The sequence below is a fragment of the Sapajus apella genome, unplaced genomic scaffold (genome assembly GCF_009761245.1).
Source record: "Sapajus apella isolate SASKATOON/1434 unplaced genomic scaffold, GSC_monkey_1.0 scaffold17, whole genome shotgun sequence".
Classification (NCBI taxonomy): domain Eukaryota; kingdom Metazoa; phylum Chordata; class Mammalia; order Primates; family Cebidae; genus Sapajus; species Sapajus apella.
In genome coordinates, this window is record NW_022436957.1 from 24,564,065 (window position 1) to 24,582,699 (window position 18,635).

An 18,635-nucleotide genomic window follows, 5' to 3' on the forward strand; every position below is an offset into this window, starting at 1 on the left:
ATTCACACTGTGGGTTTATTTCTTTCCATTTAATACGTTTTGTCAACCTTATAAAGCCAAAAAATAAAGAAACACCAATGGCACTGCTGGAAAGAGATAACTGATTTGTGAGGAACCTATAGGCATTTTAATCACTAACCAATGTATCAAACTGGGCATAACTAATACATGTTAATAGCTTTCCCAAGGTAAAAAGCTTGGTTTGCAGTGAACAGCCCTTGTACTTTTCAGATTGTATTTTATGGTCTTGTGAATTGATGTTCTGTGGGGAAAACTTGCCTTAGTTTTAATGTAATGGTCCATGACTAAGAAAAATCAAGGAGTTGCTTTTTGTTTTCTATCTTCGATTTTTTCCCCACTTCCGTGGTTCAAGTGGTAGGCCAGGGAAAGTCCCCAAACGCCAGTGGGACCAGGACCCAAGCCTGTGTTTAGACTCTTGACACCACTGCAAGAAGGAATTCAAAGATAAATCAGAAAATAGTGAATATACACAGATTTATTGAAAAGTAAAATGTACACACTCAAGGAAGGGCAGTGCAGACATACTTGAGGGAAAGTTGCCCAATGGAGTTTGGGGTTTTTACCTTTATGGGTTTCTTTAACCAATCCATGAAGATTCCTGCAAAGAGATGGAGATTTCTCAGAATGGTGGTGCCACCCAGTTTTACCAAACATCGGTGATCCTGGAACTGTCATGGCAGTGGTGGATGTGTCTTTATGTTAATAAGCATATAAAAATTTCTAGGCATAACCTAGGTCAACTTCAGAACCATTTTGGGTCTAGTCAGCCTTAGCCAGCTCAGCCCACAACCTAGTTTTTCAGGTTCTTATCAGTCCCTAGCTTATACAACTATTTCAAGTTTCCTTTTGCTAGTCATGTAAAACTGCTCCCTGGAATTTTCTATTCTCCTGTAACTGCCTTTTATTACTTCTGTCTCACAAGTGGTTAAGAATATAATGGCAAATTTCAAACCAAACAAACTTAGAGGGAAGGTATAATGAACCTATATATAGTCATTACCCAGCTTTAAATTTTTTTTTCATTTAAATACATGTTTTATTTATTTATTTTAATTTAAAATTGTTTTCTTCTTTTTTTTTTAAACTCCCTGCATTTTGGGAGGGCGAGGTAGAAGGGTTGCTTGAGCCCAGAAGTTTGAGACCAGCCTGGGAAACAATGTGAGACCCCATCTCTAAAAGAAAAAAAAAGCTGTGCATGGTGGTACTTTAAATTAGAAAGACTAAATGTAAACACTCATAGTTCCTTAATTTGATTGTATTACCACTTAATTCATAGTTTTGAAGGAAATAGCCATTACATTAGATGGCACATTAAGATGCATCCAATTTTCAAAATGTTAAAATGGAAAAAAAAAAAGGGTGATTCATAGAACAAGAATGCTACTTGGTGCTACTTGGGAGGCTGAAGCAGTAGGATCACTTGAGCCCAGGAGTTTGAGGTTACAATGAGCCACAGCACTCTATCGTGGATGACAGAGTGAGACCCTGTCTCTAAAATAATAACTTAACTAAAATAAACCTAAAAAATAAAAAAATGCAATGGTTAGTGAAATATAGCGCTTTTGTGAGGAGAGCAGTAATAGCCCAGGATATGTATAGTTTAAGAAAAGGAAAATGGTCTTAATCCATCTTGTGTTAAAGGAGTTTTAAAAAACTACTTTATTCAATAAAGATTCATTATTTTAAATGAATATGAACTTTCAAATATAAATTGTCTATTTCTGTCTTTAAAATTTCATTGGATGTAAATCGTGTTCAGTTTCAATTACTACCTGTGTATAAACACATTGTAAAAATCTCTGAATACTATGTGAAAGCATTTTAACACTCATTTCTTTATGCTTCAAAATTTACATTTGTATGTACTTCCTTGTATTTTTATATGTGTTCATTTGACCTTATCTAAAATGTGGCCATGTAATGTTTTTATATCCCATTTCACGCTTACCACAATACCGTGTACATGGCACCTATTCTGTACATATTTAACTTAGAGACAAAACTGTAAAAGTCTTATGTATGTTATCTGTATTTTTGCTGCTTTAAAGATAAGGGGTCTAAATAGCTTTCTAGAGTTGCAAAAGATGAAAAACTCACTTTCAGAGGTCACGTGAGATTGGGAAATCATCCTGGTCTTACCCAAGGAGGTATATTGTTTAGAAACTTACATGCCCATCAGTTTCTTGTGCTGTAGTTTGAAATCAAGAAACTATCTTGGTTTCTTATACAGTAGTTCGAAATCAGGTTGTCAAGCTTCATTCTATTCTGCTAGAATGCACAAGAATCCAAAGCAATAATGTAATTTATACTTTTCAAAAGGCTAATGCCAAATTTTATTAGCAAAGTGGTCATAAGTCTCCAACTGGAACAAAGTGAATGATTGTTGGGCAATGTCGTCCTGCAATGTGAAATTCTTGTATGCATTCCTTCTGAAAAAGAAGCAAAATAAGCCTTTCCTGTAGAATTTCCACTTCAAGATTCCATCGTCGACACATAGCAAATACTGTTGGCAATGCTGACAGTTAAAAGCAAGGACTCACATAAAGTCTTTTGTTGCTGAAATTAAAAATAGTTGTCACTATTTTCAATATCAAAATCCTATGGTTTTTGACAGGTTTAAATTCTTTCTTGATTCATTTCAGAACAGGGTCATCTTTTTTATATTTCTTTGACATTTTTTAAAATAAGTAGTTTGGCTAGGAATTGAGTGTTTAAAGCCATCTTGGCCCTTTGCACCCTACAATTTTAGTAACATTGTCAACTGAATCAGTTCTTAAGAGCTGGAAACACAAAAAAGACAATTATCAAATAATTAATTAAAATCTTTTCTTGAATGACAAAATTGACATTATCTACTACTTATATAAGGAGATTACATTGTGGATTAACCCTAAAATTGGTACTTGGAAAGTTTATTCCACTGTGTTTTGTTGAGATTTAAATTCATGATATTTGAAAAATATAATTAAACACTGAGAATGATTCTTTTGGTTATTATATATTTGTTAAGTATTCCATGGTGTGACCTATAAATCTGTCGAATTAAATACTTGGGAATAAATCAATTTACTTTTACTTTCTTTGGAAACATTTGGATTACCCAAACAGTAGAAGTAACAGATTGAAAATATATTATTTATTTTCAACTTTCATTTCAATTTATATGCCACTCAAATGCCAATGAATAAGGATCACATTTGATTGTCAAAGCTCATGGAATGGTACACCTAAGATTTATACTTTTTTTATATATAAAGTTTTCATTAAGAGAGCATGAATGTTGAACTCTAGTTAATGATATGCCTGCTGAAGTATTTTAAGGGTGAAGAGTACTTGTCTGCAACTTACACTGAAATAAAATGGAGCAATATTTGGATAAAAGGATGAATAGATGTGTGTGTATATAATAAAGCAAATATAATACAATTTATTATTGAACCTAGATGGTGGGTATATGAGTGTTCACTGTAAAATTCTTCCAACTTCTTTGTATGTTTGAAAATTTTTCATAATAAGATGTGAGGGAAAAGCTTAAAACATGCTTGAATTACATTTCTATAATGATGTATTCATATTAAATATTGGAAGTACTTCAAAGTTTATATTGAAAAATATCAGTTTTTTTCATCTTAAAAGCATGTAATAAGAATTTTTAAAATTAAGTATTAAAAATAAGACTTTAATGTTTGAAACTTAAATCTCATATGCCACTGTTTCTATTGTGGATTTTGGGGTTAGATCACTAGGTAGACAAGATATCTTCTTTCGGTGGCTCATATATTCAAGACTTCAATTTGTAGTTCCCTCGCTAAAAAGAGCCTCTGATGAAACCTATCTTGATAGGAACATCCGAAAGTGTTGATGAATGCCAAAGACTCTAATGGAAAACAAACAAACAATAGTAAAAAGAATTACTGTTAGCTTTAAAATTCTAGTAAAATGGAGTTAGACTACATGATGGAATTAATCCCATTTGTTATGCCAAGATTTAAGAAGCAATCTGTGGTTTATCATCTGGTTTGCCAATTTCTTTTTGTCAAACATAAGGAATATTTTAGTAATAATATAAAAATGATTGCATACAATAATAGCTTAAATTTTAATACCCCTTAATGAGCATCCATAAAGAAAACAATTCAGTAACACTTAAAAATGATTTTAATATCAGTCATCATAATACGATGAACACATTTGATAGAGAATATGTGAATACAAGTACATATGAATCAGTTTTATTCTATCTACAGATGCTGAATGGCATAGGGCATTATGATTCTCATGAAGTTTTCACAGAAGTATTCAGAGGATCTGCACTACCAGATTGATAAAGACAATTTTTTGGTGCTTTGCCCACCCAAGGAACTTTTCTAGAAGAGTTTCAAAGAATACATGTCCAAGCATGAATCCTGGGAAAGAAAAGTGATCTTATAAATTTGGAAAGGAAATATGTGTATGGCTCTCACATGAAACATCCTCTGGCAAGGGAGTAGGTATATTATGGAAATACACGGATTTTCACTGAAGAACCGAAACTATAGGTAGCAAAGTAAACTTCATTTATTTTATTGAAATATTCCACTGAGGAAAATACATTACTTTTAGATTGGAAGATGCAAAGGCATGTGAAATGTTTTAAAGATGATGTCATTCTCTCGTTTCCTTTATACAGTTATTAGGTGGACTTTTCCTTATCATAACGAGTGTTGTTATAGTTTATACCTGCCTGCCATTCTGACTTTTAGTAGACCACCTGTTGAGAGGAAGTTTATTTCATTCTGTTATCTCCATCATTGAAAAATAACACAATCCATGTGAAGAAATAAAATTATATTTGTAATGTTCATATAAATATAGAAATATAGTTTAGGAGTCCACCTAATGCTAGAATTTTTATCGTATTTTAAGTGTAATGGAATTTTTAAATTTCCATATGACTTAATAGCTGGAAGGAAGCATTAATATTTAAATATTAATCTCAATACCAAAGATAAAACAAATTAATACTTTTGAATGAATATTTTAAGCTCCCTAATGAGAAGATAATTGCATAAAATTAAGTATGTATTTATAGTTTCAAGGACTAAATCATTTGTGATATATGACCATAGTACCTACCTGATTCATTTTTTTGCCAAATATTTCCATATTAATTTTTGAAGTCAGTTCTCAGCATATGTCAACTTTTACTGTTGTAGTGGGTGAGAGAGTGGAGAATCAGGCTTCAAGGTTAATTTATAATTTACCATGTGAATATAGCCAGGAGTTAAAATGACCTTTAAACATTTTATGAATTGCCTATTTCATTATTTGTGGATTTTATATATGCAACCCTGTATCGTAATTATTAAGCATACAAAAGTTTTAGAACTACTAAAGAACCAAAGATAGTCTGTTTTGCAGATATTTAAGGCATTCGATTATTTCCTTTACAAATAACTAAGAAATACCTAGTGATGAATAAGATTTGAATAGGTGATTCTATAGCTATTAGCCACCTGTGGCTACTTAAATTTAAGTTCATTGTAATTAAACAAAATAGAAAATTTGGTTCACCAGTCACAGCAGCCAGATTTCAAGTACTAACCCCCAAATGTGCTTAGTAGCTTCATATTGAAAAGCACAGAAAGACATTTTTATCATTGCAGAAAGTTCTACTGAAGAGTATTGTTCTCAACTGTCTGTCTCCCTGGGATTTTTTCTGTTTTGTTAGAAGATCAAACTTCTAAAAACCTAACACATTGTTTTGAGAATTATAGAAGCTATTTGAGACTCAAGTTATCTGATAGAAATAGTCGATTGTATATTTTAGATGTTCTATTTTCTAAAAATATTAAGTATTTTTAAAATAAGAGTGCTTAATAAGGATTATTGATATGGTACTGCATATTCCCTGTCATTTAAAAAGTGGTCAGCACATGGAAAAAGATCCCTATATAGTTTAATTAAAAGTCACTTTTTCTCTCCTAAAATTATTCTTTTTAAAAATATATTATACTTTAAGTTCTGTGGTACATGTGCAGAACGTGCAGGTTTGTTACATAGGTATACATGTGCCATGGTGGTTTGCTGAATCTATCACCCTGTCACCTACATTAGGTATTTCTCATAATGCTATCCCTCCCCAATGCCCCCAACACCTGCTATCCCTCCCTTATCCCAACCACCCCCAACAGGCCCCAGCGTGTGATATTCCCTTCACTGTGTCCATGTGTTCTCATTGTTCAATTCTAACTTATGAGTGAGAACATGTGGTGTTTGGTTTTCTTTTCTTGTGTCAGTTTGCTGAGAATGATGGTCTCCAGTTTCATCCATGTCCCTGCAAAGGACATGAACTCATCCTTTTTTATGGCTGCATAGTATTCCATGGTGTATATGTGTCACATTTTGTTTATCCAGTCTATCACTGATGGGCATTTGAATTGGTTCCAAGTCTTTGCTATTGTGAACAGTGCCTCAATAAACATACATGTGCATGTGTCTTTAGAGTAGAATGATTTATAATCCTCTGTGTATATACCCAGTAATGGGATTGCTGCGTCAAATGGAATTTCTGTTTCTAGATCCTTGAGGAAGCGCCACACTGTCTTCCACAATGGTTGAACTAATTTACACTCCCACCAACAGTGTAAAAGTGTTCCTATTTCTCAACATCCTCTCCAGCATCTGTTGTCTCCTGATTCTTTAATGATCACCATTCTAACTGGCATGAGATGGTATCTCAATGTGGTTTTGATTTGCATTTCTCTAATGACAGTGATAATGAGCATTTTTTCATATGTTTGTTGGCCGCATAAATGTCTTCTTTTGAAACGTATCTGTTCATATCCTTTGCCATTTTTTGATGGGGTTGTTTTTTTTCCTTGTAAATTTGTTTAAGTTCTCTGTAGATGCTGGATATTAGCACTTTGTCAGATGGGTAGATTGCCAAAAATTTTCCCATTCCGTTGGTTGCCAGTTCACTCTAATGATAGATTATTTTGCTGTACAGAAGCTCTGGAGTTTAATTAGATCCCCATTTATCTATTTTGGCTTTTGTTGCCATTGCTTTTGGTGTTTTAGTTATTAAGTCCTTGCCCATGCCTATGTCCTTAATGGTATTGCCTAGGTTTTCTTCTAGGGTTTTTATGGTGTTAGGTCTTATGTTTAAATCTTTATTACATCTGAAGTTAATTTTTGTTTAAGGTTGTAAGGAAGGGATCCAATTTCAGCTTTCTGCATATGGCTAGCCAGCTTTCCCAGTACCATTTATTAAATAGGGAATCATTTCCCCATTGCTTATTTTTGTTAGGTTTGTCAAAGGTCACATGGTTGTGGATGTGTGGCATTGCTTCCAAGACCTCTGTTCTGTTCCATTGGTCTATATCTCTGTTTTGGTACCAGTACAATGCCGTTTTGATTACTGTAGCCTTGTAGTATAGTGTGAAGTCAGGTAGCGTGATGCCTCCAGCTTTTTTTTTTTTTTTTTTTGCTTAGGATTTTCTTGGCTATGCGGACTCTTTTTTGATTCCATATGGTGGTTTCTGCCAATTTTGTGAAGTACATCAATGATAGATTGATGGATATAGCAAAGAATCTATAAATTACTTTTAGCGGTATGGCCATTTTCACAATACTGATTCTTCCTAACCGTGAGCATGGAATGTTTTTCCATTTGTTTGTGTCCTCTCTTATTTCTTTGAGCAGAGGTTTGTAATTCTCCTTGAAGAGGTCCTTCACATCCCTTGTCAGTTGTATTCCTAGGTATTTTATTCTTTTTGTAGCAATTGTGAATGAGAGTTCACTCATGATTTGGCTCTCTGTTTGTCTATTATTGGTGTATAGGAATGCTTGTGGTTTTTGCAATTTGATTTTGTATCTTGAGACTTTGCCAAGTTGCTTATCAGCTTAAAAAGATTTTGGGCTGAGATGATGTGGTCTTCTAAATATACAATCATGTCATCTGCAAATGGAGACAATTTGACTTCCTCTTAGCATAAATGAATACCCTTCATTTCTTTTTCTTACTTGATTGCCCTGGCCAGAACTTCCAATACAATGTTAAATAGGAGTGGTGAGAGAGGGTATCCTTGCCTTGTGCCAGTTTTCAAAGGAAATACTTCCAGTTTTTGCCCATTCAGTATGATATTGGCTGTGGGTTTGTCATAAATAGCTCTTATTATCTTGAGATATGTTCCTTCGATACCTAGTTTATTGAGAGTTTTTATCATAAAGGGCTGTTGAATTTTGTCAAAGGCCTTCACTGCATCTATTCAGATAATCAGGTGGTTTTTGTCTTTGCTTCGATTGATGGGATGGATTACATTTATTGATTTGTGTATGTTGAACCAGCCTTGCATCCCAGAAATGAGGCCAACTTGATTGTGGTGGATAAACTTTTTGATGTGCTACTGGATTTGGTTTGCAAGTATTTTATTGAGTGTTTTAGTATCCATATTCATCAGGGATATTGGCCTGAAATTTTCTTTTATTGTTGTGTCTCTGCCAGGTTTTGGTATCAGGATGATGTTGGTCTCATAAAATGGGTTAGGGAGAATTCCCTCATTTTGTATTGTTTGGAATAGTTTCAGAAGGAATGGTACCAGCTCCTCTTTGTACCTTTGGTAGAATTTGGCTGTGAACTCGTCTGGTCCTGGACTTTTTTTTGCCTGGTAGGGTATTAATTGCTGCCTCAATTTCAGACCTTGTTATTGGTCTATTCAGGGATTTAACTTCTTGGTTTATTCTTGGGAGGGTGTAAGTGTCCAGGAATTTATCCATTTCTTCTAGATTTACTGATTTATTTGGATAGACGTGTTTGTAGTAATCTTGGATGGTAGTTTGTATTTCTGTGAGATCGGTGGTGATATCCCTTTTATCATTTTTTATTGCATCTAATTGATTCTTTTTTCTTTTTTATTAGTCTGGCTAGCAGTCTATCTATTTTGTTGATATTTTCAGAAAACCAGCTCCTAGATTTATTGATTTTTTTTTGAAGGGTTACAGCACTAAACACTCACAAGAGAAGCGAGGAAAGATCTAACATCGACACCCTAACATCACGATTAAAAGAACTAGAGAAGCAAGATCAAGCGAATTCAAAAGCTAGCAGAAAACAAGAAATAACTAAGATCAGAGCATAACTGAAGGAGATAGAGACAGAAAAGCTATCCTTTAAACTGTGGTTTACAGGCTTAATTATAACAAACCATCTCAATGCCTGCATGCAAAAGGTAAATATTATTGACTGATCTCATTTTAAATTCATAGCCACAAGATTTCTCAAAGGAGATTCAGCCTCTCCAAGCACCACCCATCCTATTCCATTTTCATTTCTTATTCTCTAGACTGATCTCATACCTTCTCTCTCTTCAAACCTCCCTCTCAACAATAGTTCTATCTTCTTTTTACTTCACTGGGGAAAACAAATATGACACCCCATTTCCCTCATTTTTACATCTGCAAATCTACTAACTCATCCAGGTCTAAATCTACATTCTCCTCTTCCTCCTGCCTCTTCTTTAGAGATGGGATCTCCCTCTGTTGTTCAGGCTGGAGTTCAGTGGTGTGATTATAGCTTACTTACTGCAGTCTTGAAATCCTGGGCTCAAGCAATCCTTCCATTTCAGCTTCTCAAGTGTCTAGGACTACAAGTGCATGCCACCACACCTGGGTAGTTTTTTAAAATTTTTTGTAGAGACAAGATCTCACTGTGTTGCCCAGGCTGGTCTCAAACTCTTGGTCTCAAGCGATCCTCCTGCCTCAGCCTTCCAAAGCACTGGGATTATAGGTGTGAGCCGTTGTGCCCAGCCTAAATCTAAATTCTTGACCCGCTTTTCAGTTTTACTGGAATTGACAGGTTTACCTGCTCTCATATCATGCCCAGCCTTTCTACTTGGACTCTGGATTTCATTTGCACTTAACTTATTCATGCATTTTTATTTTGAAATTATGTCTATCCTCCCTCAATATCAGTTTTTTTGTATGTATCTATAAATATGTTCTGCTGTTTTCTAACTTTAAAACCCAAATAGAAATAAGCTCTTTTGATTCTCACTTCTCTTTCGGGTATTACTTTGTTTTTCTACACTCCTTGCTACATGCAAATACACATCGAAATATAGAAGGAATGATTTATACTTTTTATTGCAATTATTTACCTCATATTCTCTTTTCAAATTAGTTCATCAGGGCTGCCCTGACATAGGCTGGTTTTCCTTCCTTTTTTTTTTTTTTTTTTTTTTCCTTTCCTGTTTTTGTACCTTAAGGTCACATGATTATTGCATTGCCCAGTTGAATGGCCATGTCTCTGTTCTTCCCATACCTGATCCCTCCATAGAATTTGGCACAGTTGACTACTTGCTCCTTCTGGAAAACCGTCTTCTTTTTTATTGAGCCACATAAAATCGTCTTGGTTTCTTCCCCTTCTCAGTGTCCTTTTCTCATCATTTCTCTACCCCCAAATATTAGTGTCAGCCCTAGCTTCATACTTTTGAATAGATTAAACCATCCAATCTAATGTCTTTAAATGCTAACTATATGCAAATGACCCTCAATATGTTTTTATATTTAATTCTAACTTATCTCTTGTACATGAGGCTTTTTCCCCATCAAACAGCTTACTTGACATACCCATGGGAGAATGTATCTAATATGAATCTCAAACTTAACATAAACAAAACTTTTGATTTTTTTTTTTCCCATCAGCCCTCCCAGAATAAACAAGAAACAAACCTGCTGAGCCCTCACTGACCATCTGGTTCCATTATGACTAATGTCAAATTTATACATGCTTTTATAAACTTCATATCTAATCATCAGTGAATCTTATCTCCTGTACCTTACATCCCCCAAATCTGGCCACTTCTCTGTTTCTGCATTATCAGTACCTTATCTCAATCCCTATTACTTCTCCTCCAGACTGTTGCAATTATTTCCTGTCATGTCTTTTTTCTTTTGTCATCATGCAGTTAAATCTTCCTTCTTCCCATACAGATACAATAATATTTGAAAAGGTAGACCAAGTGATTTTACTCTAACGACTCCCCATAACCCGAAAGCAAAGATCTGAATATTTTAACCTGGCCTACTAAATCCTTCATGTGCTAACCTCTGCCTAGCTTTTACCTTCATTCCCTTTCCCACTTCCGTCTCAGGCCAACTACTACAATAGCATCTTTTTGTAGTTAGGTAGATGTTTCTCTGCATGAAATGTTCTTACTTCAGATCATCTCTGTATGGGCTTCTCCCTGCTTTTTCAAATCTTAATTAACTGATACTTTCTCAGAAATGCATTTCCTGACCTAACTAAAGTAGGAGCAGTCACTCTCAATCAGTTCAACCTATTATAATTGTCAGTGTGGAACTTAGCTCTCTAAAATCTTTCTTATTTACTGATTCGTTATCTAGCTTTATCGGCACCAAATAATCTCCATTTTATCCCTACTGTCTGAAGCTTTGCCTGTTCTACAATCTGAACTCTTTGAATTAAACAAGGATGAAGTCAAAAGAAACTGTTCTTTTTGCTTCAAGTGTCACGTGATACTTAACTATTTGAAGTTAGGGGATACCGAAGATACTCCTGGTTGACACATTACTGAGACAAACAACAGTGCTATGAAATTTTCATATAGTTATGCATCATTTAACAACAGATATATGTTCTAATAAATGCATTGTTAGATGATTTTTTGGGTTGTGCAAACATCAGAGTGTACTTACACAAACCTGGACAGCATAGCCTACAACAAACCTAAGTTATATGGTAGAGCCTCTTATTCCTACAAACATGTTACTGTACTGAATACTGTAGGCAATTTTAATTGACAATGACAAAGCTAAGTCATTGTGTATCTAAACATTTCTTAAAATAGAAAAGGTACAATTCAAACACAATATTATAACCTTATGGTACCACTATCATGTTATGTGGTCTGTTATTGACAGATACACTGTTATTCTGTTCATGACTGTATTAGTACCAGGATGTTGTGGCTGTTTCCAATATATCATGTCCCGCTCCTCTCATTCTCTACTGAAGTCACCAGGGTAGTGGCAAATCACTGGAACCAGGCCTATAATATATCCCACTTGGTATCTGTGACTGTTCTGAGAAACAGGTGTTGAAAGGCTGCCTGATGATTATTTAGTAGCTGTCTTTCTTCACCGAACAACAGTGAATAATATCTTTGATCTCTGCCACCAAGAAATAAACAGAACCCATCAGGAATTTAATCCCTGGGAATTATTTTCACATTTCCTGGTACAGATGTTTAATATTGAAGCTCATATGGTTTGCACAATAAATATTTACCTATTATGTCAAAATGCATGTTAAATCATTTTTATGGTTGGTATGAGAAATTTGTGAACAATCCCAATCTTGTGTTACTGCTATGTTGTAGGAGGAGGATTTCTCACACCTTAACCTCATGAGTAGTTCTTCCTGTGTGTTAATGCAACAAAATGGAAGTAGAAAGATATGTTTTGCTATTCCTCCCCTAGCGCGCCCCCACCCCTAGGCCCCAGTATACCTGTGTAACAAACCTGCACAATCTGCACATGTACCCCAGAACTTAAAGTATAATAAATAAATAAATTGTAAAAAAGATATATTGTGTTTCATTTATTTTATTCACCTGAATCTAATCTATATATCCAGAAGAAAGCACTGGAAGTGTTTTCTTTCTAAGAGTCTTAACTTGTATTCTTGACAAGATCTCATCAAAAGCTTAAATAACAAAAGTAAGAGTCACTATTCTTTGGACAGCTTAGCTCTACACTAGACTTTCTGTCCACCTTGCTAGTTATTTTCCAGTTAATGGAAATCTTATAGGCAGAAAAGCTCGCATTAGCTTCTCCCTCATAGTATTATGCTAACAATCTTTAATCCTTGATGCAGCTCTTTACCGAAATGTGAGAGAGGGATAGAGAACCACAGCTGCCAGCAATTCAAAACATAACGCGCAGTAGCTATTTTTTAAAAAGCATTTTTACTTGCTCTCATAAAAATATCATCTTAAAGGATTTTTGAAAATTTATTTGTGATTTTATATTTTTTAAAAAGTATTGAGAAAACTATTGAGTCTGAAGTAGGTATCTAAAATACATCTTGTCTTATTGTAAAGTAATGTGACTGACATTTTGTGTGAATTTTAGAATTAGTTTTTTCACTTTATAGATTCAGTCTATAGTGGCACTTGATTTAAGCATTGCATCAGTACTGTAACCCTTTTATTTCCCTGGGGGCATCATGTATAGAGTGTCTATTAGCTTTAACTCATTTCTAAAAAAATAATTTCTAAGAATAAGAAAAATATTGAAAACTCTTGAAAGTAAGTTAGAAACTTGACCATGATTTCTGCAAAACCAGCTGGGGGAGGTGTTTGGATTTCCAAGGAAATACCAGCTATAAGCATCATTGGATGTTTTGGTGGGGTAGGCTTTTTTGAAAATGTGTGTGCAAATAATAATGAGTGACATCAGTATTTTAACTACTTAAATTAATTGTTTAAATTTGGGTAACATAAAATCAGTTAAGGAGATGGCTTGCATTATTCTATCTTTTCTAAGCAGTGTTTCCTTAACAATTAATTCTAGCAACTCTTGGAACCATGGGCATTTTATTTCTTTCCTCCTTCACCATGGTTGATCCCTATTTTGTTGGAAAGTGAAAATTGAGCAATTTTAACTCTAAAGGCTAACATTATGGAAACAAAATTCAACCCAATTTGATCGTAAATGCTATGTATGAAAATATTTAGAATAAAAATACTTCTCTTTACAGACAAAATCATTTTTTAGTGTATTATGAATACAGTTCCTAGTGTGTATAAATGATTCACTTTTAAAATATGAAAATATTGTATTCCAAATTCCATTATTAAAATTAGTAAGTATACTTTTAATCAATATTTCATTAACTACCATTAACAAGTATTTAACCCCCTTGTTTCAAATTAGTTATAGTTAGCTAATGATGTGTAAATTATTAAATCAAATTTGAAAATTTTATTTGGGCAAGTATTATGTAGGTAATTTAAAATGATTACATTGTAATTGAATTGTTATTCAATATTTAATATTTTATTTTCTATAAAAATATATAATAGCCATACAAACTTATTTTTCAAATGGTGTTATCTGTGATATATTTAAAGTTAGGTTTGCATATGTGAGCATAAGCATTTATATCTAGATAGAAACTCCCTTAAATATTTAATATTTATCTTCACATTTTATATTTTATAACACTTTTTTTCCATGGGTGGACTCTAAGTTCTACTTATATTCAGTGTGTATACAAATTGAGACAGGTTGTAATAGAATATATAACTTGAATATTCCTATTTGCATTGCCATAGGATCATTTTATTTTGCTCTTAGCAAAATCTTTCTATAGAGGCTTCTTCTCCTTTTAATTCTAAAAAATCTCTTATCTTTTAAAAAATATGTCTCATTATTTTCTTACAATGTGTACTGAAAAAAAGTTACCATCAGGTTTTACTTGATCCTTGCTATTTTCCTGAATGTGTGCTTTTGTGTTTTTTTGATATGGATAAATACATCTTCAAGCTCAAGTACTAGTGTTTCGGAGAAGTAATATGCTTCTTTTGTTCTGGTTCCTCTTAAATGTTAGTAATAAAGAAACAATTAACCTAGATATAAAGCAACTCAGTGAAGGGAAAATGTCTTCATGGGTCTCTTGAGAAAGACCTGTTTAGTTTTCTATGTTTCTAGTTTTCACTACTGAGTATAGAGTATATAGCTGTCTTTACACTTTTTTTTTTTGTAAAATTTAGCTTATTTGTAATGCTAACAGGTAAAGTACAAAAAAAAAAATGGGGATTTAGTAGAAAAGGAAAACTCAGTCCCTAAATAATATCCTACACATTTACATTATTTCCTTATGATATTTTAAGCGTTTCACATGAATATTTTTATTTTCAAAATGCCAAAGTTATCACTAATTTTAGAACTAATACTGCTTATCTTTCTCCTTCAATTCTACTCCTAGTCTTTTCCTCCTAAATGCTGTATCCAAGAACCTCCCTTTAGGACAAGTACTAAATGCCTGTCTCCAAATGATTTATTGGATGAATTAATTCTGAGCGAGTTAATTAATTAATTCTAGGAATTGATATTTCTTTGATTTCTAGTGAGCTAGAGCATTTTCTTCAAAGGTGCACTAACCATGTGTTAATTATTTCTTTATGTATACCCCATAGACATTTTGTATGTGTCTGTAGATTTCCAGCTTCAATGTATACATTTTAATTTTCATTGGTTTACTTTTACTGTCTCCGGCCCCTCAATCTGTGGCTAGAGCTTGGAGGAGCAAGCTTTCAGGTCTTTTCCACTGGAGTTCTCTCCCCCATTGCAGCTCAACGGCCATCATATCTACCAGAACATTCACTTTTCTGAAACAATATAAACATTCTTGTAGAAACAGTGTAGAGTCACTGTGGGAGAATGTATTCGACCACCATTCCTATCCTGTAACTGAAAATAGCTGATAATCTGCCAGTATTTTTATTTTTGTCCATCATTCAAATAGAGTTCCACAGTAATTGTTTCCTCTTGGAAGATCACTTTCTTCGCAGTGGGGGAGAAAATGGATTTGACAGGGTAAAATGTTACTGGAAAGGGGCCCTGATCCAGAACCCTAGAGAGGGTTCTTGGACTTCACACAAGAAAGTATTTGGGGAGAGTCCATAGAAAAAAGTGAACACAAGTTTATTAGGAAAGTAAAAGAATAAAGAAAGGCTATTCCATAGGTGGAGCAGCGGCATGGGCTGCTTGACTGAGTATACTGATAGTTATTTCTTGAATATATGCTAAATAAGGGGTGGATTATTCATGCGTTTTCTGGGAAAGGGGCCGGCAATTCCTTAGGGGTCCTCTCCCTTTTAAACCATACATTTGGACTTTGCCATGGCATTTGTAAAGTGTCATGGTGCCGACGGGAGTGTCTTTTAGCATGCTAATGCATTATAATTAGCATATAATAAACAGGGAGGATGGCCAGAGGTCACTTTCATTGCCGTCTTCATTTTGGTGGGTGTTGGCCGGCTTCTTTACTTCATACTGTTCTGTCAGCAAGGACCTGTATCTTGTACAAACCTCCTATCTCATCTTGTGACTAAGAATGTCTAACCTCCTGGAAATGCAGCCCAATAGGACTCAGACTCATTTTATCCAGCCCCTAGTCAAGATGGAGTAACTCTGGTTCAAACACCTGTGACAAAAATATTCTAAGTATCAGTAAATCAAACCACATTGAAAAATTCGCTACCAAGATACTTTCAGTACAGTTCATTACCCCATATCTAAAAGTGATCTTGAAATCTGCTTGGTTGCTAGTAGAGATATTTCACTTCCTTGTCATTAGAAACTATTTTGCTAACGGCCTTATTGAGATGCCTTTAAAGTGTACAATCCTATTGTTTTTAGTATATTTACGTAGTGCAATTATCACCATAATCAATTTTACAATATTTTCATCACCCCACAATGAAACAGTGTACCCATTAACAATTACCACTCATATTGGTCAAGGATAATTATTTATGAATGGCTATATTGACTGTTGAACATATTCTCATTGAAGAGGAATACCTGATGCTGTCCTGCTAAGATGCTCTGCCTTCTGTTCTCAAAATGGATCTGATGCCAAGTATGGGCAATGGTGATCTTGTGAGTCTGAATGTTCAGCAGAGCCAAAGATGCAGGCTAGGTTTATGCCTAGACATAGAAGCAGGGTGTAAAAGGGTTTAAGCTACTTGGCATTGGTCCTTAAGGAAGTGTATTTCACATATTTTTGTAGAGTATGTTTGTAATTAAGGCGAATGTAGGTCACTTGCATTGATCTGCTATGAACTAATCGATCTACCTTGAACAAACCCTTTAACCACTGAGCCACAGCCTCTTCAACTGTGAAACTGAGAGAACAGTAATTGATAGTCTCTATCCTTTATGCTGAATTGAGCATTCTATGACTTCTCTAAGATTGTTTACACTGTAGTTTTCTTACATTCCTGAAGATGTGAGTTGTGAGGTTTTTCAGATAATTTTCTCTATGGGAAAAAATAGGATTTAGAACATTCTCATGGCCACAGGCTAGATAATAAATGACTGTTTGTGCATTGGAATTGTAACTGTGGATGTTGAAAATTAAAAAAACAAAATTAACCAGGCATGGTGGCACATGCCTGTAGTCCTAGCTACTTGGGAGGCTGAGGTGAAAGAATTGCTTGAGCCCAAGATTTTGAGGCTGCAGTGAGCTACAATTATGCCAGTGCACTCTAGCCTGGGCAGTGAAGTTAGACCCTGTCTCAAAAAGTGAGCCCCTTAATGATAGAATAACTATTTCTGTATACATATTTGTATGTATATGCATGCATGTATGTATGTATGTATGTATAATATGATATAAATCATATTATGGCAATGCTTTTGATTGAAAGATGAGATCTTAACTCAGAGTGAGTGGTTTTAGCTCTGACTATGCTGCTAGTTGATGTACGACAATGGCTGATAAACACTTCCATTGAACTTCAGGTTCCTCCTCTTCAGAATGACAGTTTCGTGTCACTTGAGTTCAGATTTTCCTTTCAACTCTCAAACTATATGATTAATGACACGATGTTCTTCATATGCGTGCTGCTTCTTTGACTATTTAGACCGTAGTGTCTCTCTCTAATACAATTTTCAGAGAATTTGCCAAACTGAATTTTCAAGACATTCCTTCTCAGAAACATGGCCTCCAATAAACAGGTTTTACGTATTTTCTCCTTTTCCTGTTGGCTCTAATGCTATCAATCTTAGCCTCATTGTCTAGCATAGTCATTTAAGCAGGATCCTGTGTAAAGCTGATGAAAAATTCTGTCAATATGAAATATAGTGAAGACTGCCAGTTTACCTTTTTATTCATTTATTATTATGTCACTTGAAAGATGTTAATGTTTTATCTGTCTAAAAATTCACTCTCTGAAAACGATAAGTAACATTTGGCCTTTTGGGCTACTGTTTCTATTGAATAATTATTCTGAAGTCCTCTTTCACCCAAGAAAGCACACTAACCTGTAGTGTAAGACGAACATACAAAATATTAGATATAGCATATCTATGCCTAAGGTAAAATCTATTATTCTTCTTGGGTCCTTAGGCTGTGAGAGTGACCAGTTTTTACTTTCCTGCCTGCTTACTTGATTAGGGTAACTCAGTGAGGTAGAAAATAGGGAACTGAGTCAAGAACACAAAGTGTAGTATGTAATTGCCATCTTAGATATTATTACCAGTTACACTCCTGAAACATTACAAATTAATGACAGAGTCAGGAAGAGGAGAGAAGGTATCTTTTTCATTGCCACATTTTTTTTACAATGTCTACATGCTGTTGTGTAGCCTGGAATATGAGATTTAAAAAAAATCATGGTTACTATCATCACTCAAGTTTCTTGTGCTAAATAGAACATTTACCATATTTCATAAATTCAAGTCCTGGCCAGAAAAATCAGGCAAGTAAAAGAAATAAAGGACATCCAAATAGGAAGAGAGGAAGTCAAACTATCCCTGTTGGAGACAACATGATTCGATATCTGGAAAACACTATAGTTTTGACCTCAAAGCTCCTTCAC

At 34.4% G+C, this 18,635-nt stretch overlaps 1 protein-coding gene and 1 non-coding gene across 2 annotated transcripts in view; both read left to right on the forward strand.

The window, feature by feature from the left end:
- Nucleotides 1–18,635, forward strand: part of IL1RAPL1 (interleukin 1 receptor accessory protein like 1) — a 1,311,893-nt gene that overhangs the window by 342,804 nt on the left and 950,454 nt on the right. The gene's annotated exons all lie outside the window — the stretch shown is intronic.
- On the forward strand, nt 3,839–3,906 carry LOC116556851. Its single transcript, XR_004271196.1, has one exon. It is a non-coding gene; the product is annotated as a small nucleolar RNA SNORD74 (small nucleolar RNA).